This window comes from Gossypium arboreum, unplaced genomic scaffold (assembly GCF_025698485.1).
Source record: "Gossypium arboreum isolate Shixiya-1 unplaced genomic scaffold, ASM2569848v2 Contig01100, whole genome shotgun sequence".
Lineage (NCBI taxonomy): Eukaryota > Viridiplantae > Streptophyta > Magnoliopsida > Malvales > Malvaceae > Gossypium > Gossypium arboreum.
In genome coordinates, this window is record NW_026441212.1 from 17,501 (window position 1) to 20,801 (window position 3,301).

At 39.7% G+C, this 3,301-nt stretch overlaps 1 pseudogene; it reads right to left on the reverse strand.

Annotated features, from left to right (window-relative positions):
• The window catches only part of LOC128289325 (protein Ycf2-like), a 4,255-nt pseudogene extending 959 nt beyond the window's left edge, over nucleotides 1-3,296 (reverse strand).
• Between the last annotated feature and the right edge of the window lie 5 nt (nucleotides 3,297-3,301).

A 3,301-nucleotide genomic window follows, 5' to 3' on the forward strand; every position in this document is an offset into this window, starting at 1 on the left:
AATGTCAGAATGAAAGGGTTCGCTTTGACCGTTAAAGCAGGTAACCCGTTCCTGTGTCTTTGTTTCTGCATTCTATCTCATCGTATCACATTCTGTTCTGCGATATTTGAGAATCACCGTCAATACCTCAGTGTAGGTGTCCAGGATAATCCTTTGTTCCATAGTCCGGGGCTATTACAACCAGCCAATTAAGAATTCTCAGATGTACTAGTACTAGCAAATGCCTCAAAGATGCAGTCATCGATTCTCCCGAGGCCACAATTACCGCGAGCAAACACATTAATTTAATGACGAGGCGCATTTTTCTATGCTACTAATACTTGTACTTGCTCTGCTATTCTGCCCAAGCCTGGCTGAGGAAGAGTTACAGGGCGTAAAACAAAAAATATGCTTATTTTGTTTTGGCCGGTAATACTATATAAATATAAAATCGAAACGAAAAGTAAATATACGATAAATAATAAATAAAAGGCCACTCCATTTCGGCAAAGACCCACGCAAGTTCCATAGCTTTGGGTCCGCTATCCCGATCATGATTTTCCCTACCCCCAGAGGAAAGGTCCTTCCTTTTGGGCCGGTTGTGGGCGAGGAGGATTCGACCCCCGACACCGTGGTTCGTAGCCACGTGCTCTAATCCTCTGAGCTACAGGCCCACCTCGTCTCCACTGGATCTGTTCCCAGGGTACCCTAAAAAAAGAACCTTTCCTCTCCCCAGCCATTTCAGGTTAAGAAGATGTGAAAGTGCCTTTCTCTCTATAAGAACGGTGCGTTCCGAGGTGTGAAGTGGGAGAGGATTTCATAATGGGGTTTTGAATAAGACGACCTTTTCATTTTCATTCTTATTACTTTTCATATTGAAAAAGTAAGAATGAAGAATAAGCTTTTATCATCCTGGCGTCGAGCTATTTTGCCGCAGGACCTCTCCTACAGTATCGTCACCGCAGTAGGTTTAACCACCAAGTTCGGGATGGATTGGTGTTGTTCCTCTACGCCTAGGACACCAGAATATCGAACCATGAACGAAGAAGGCGTGCGAGAAAAGGAAAAGCATATTGGCTAGTGATTATGAGGCCCCAATTCTTGACTGGAGGGGACACCAAAGGCCTCCGCCTTCCATCCCATGGATAGATAGAGAGAGGAGGGCAGAGCTTTTGGTTTTCATGTTGTCAAGAGTTGAACAATGGATTTTCGTGTTGTCAAAGGTTGAACAATGAAAATAGATGGCGAGTGCCTGATCGAATTGATCGGGTCATGTAGGAACAAGGTTCAAGATAAAGAATATCGTTAATTTCTTCATGCTCGTTCCAAGCTCAAGTACCATTTTCAAATAAAATCCCCTTCGTTACATGATTTCTTCTTCATATGATAGATATAGGATCTAAGGGCAATTACTTAGAAGTACATTTTGTACAACAGCCCTTCCTATCTGATGAAAAGGATCCATGATCCTGAACCGATCTTCCTGGGATCCAAATCCCAAGTTTGTCTATGAAGAGCAGATCTAATTGTATTAGTGTCTATAATTGATTTCTTCTGTGTAATACTAATCGATAGGGCCTCATTGGTAAGTGCTACAAGATCTCGTGCATTGGAACCCACGGTTATGGACCCGAATCCATTAGTATGGAACATTTTCTTTTCCAAGTGAAATCCCTAGTATAGAAAGAGTGAAAAAGTGCTTTCGTTGTTGTGGAATGAAGCCTTCGTATCTTAATACATGTATTTAATTTATTCAGGGCTATTAGAGTGGGATCCACTTTTGGGGAATATGAGTCAAGCAATAACAAGAATATTTCTAGTGGAACATCTTTCACAATCCTTGGAGATAGTTCACTAATAGACCGAGGATAAGTAATTCGCCTCATTCACATCCAGATCATGAATGTTTGGAATCCATATTATGCAAGGAGACATTGCTTTTGCTAGTTCGAATTGAAGGGTGATATAAAATCGGTCTATTTCCGACATCATATCCATAGTTAACGCATTCATCATAGTTAGAAGCTCCAGCTCCGTATCAAGGTCACGATCAATAGCGTCACTATCATCAATAGCGTCACTAGCATCAATATCGTCACTAGCATCAATATCGTCACTATCATCAATATCGATATCATCAATAAGAAAACCTTTAAGCTTGTTATCCAGGAACTTGTTCAGAAATACTGTAATGAAAGGAACATAGGGTTTGTCGCTAGGTATTTGAACAAATAGGATCGTCCGGTTCCTATAGAACCTATCACTAAAATACCCTAGAGGAGATAGGGCTAAGCGGAGCGAAAGGGTTTCCACGAGACGGAAATGAAAACTATTAGCCCCACGAAGTTTGTGAATAAGTGATTGTCTGATAATGAGCAAGGAATATCCGCCTTTCTGCTAAACAGGATGTATTGAACTCATAATTCATTAGATACTTTTTATGAATGTCAACTAAGTATCGTAAGTAAATTGGTCCCGGTTGTTCAATCATTTGATAACCAAGTCATTCTTTGATAAATGATCACTATAGGTCAGACTCAATAGAATTTGATCAATCCTTTTTCTGTCGTTAAGGTGGAGAACTGAACCAAGAATTCTCTTTCTTTATCATCAATCGAATCACTGTTCGCGACCCAGGATTCTATTTTCTCATCAATCAATCACCGCTCACGTTTTTCTTTTCTTATCAATGAATAGATCTCTTTACTTGTATGACTTAGATGTCTCGTATTTCTCGAAAAAATGATTCGATTGATGGGATTTGGTATGATACTTATGGATCGATGATATCGATGAGTTGATATTCAAATATTTCTTCTTAGAACGTATTGATTTGACCCCATAAGCGGGACCACCACCCCATAGCATGTTGCCATAAAAGCAGAACCCCGTATTTCTTCTAGAATCTCCTAATTGTTCAGAGCAACTAGAAAGAGATTCTTTAACCAGAAAAATTCAGTTCAGATGTAGGATACCTATCCAGAAGTTTTCGCAACTCAATCATGTATGATGGAATCATCAAAGATTTGACCTTTTCGAACTCTGTCTGTAACTCACTATAGGCTCGGAAACAAAGAGAAGATGTGTACGAACGAGATATCCAGCAACAAGAAGAAGGAAAAGGATTGAATAGAGGAACTCCTGAACATTTGGCGATCTCAGATGTGTCGATATCAATGGTGACTCATTATTTCGATGAATCATTTCTTCGGACAGAAGAAAATTATGTAAACACTTACTCGAAATCTCACTTATCAGATTCCATTGTGGAAGACACAATTTTTCTGAAAATTCCCATGATATATCTATCCATGCATAATAT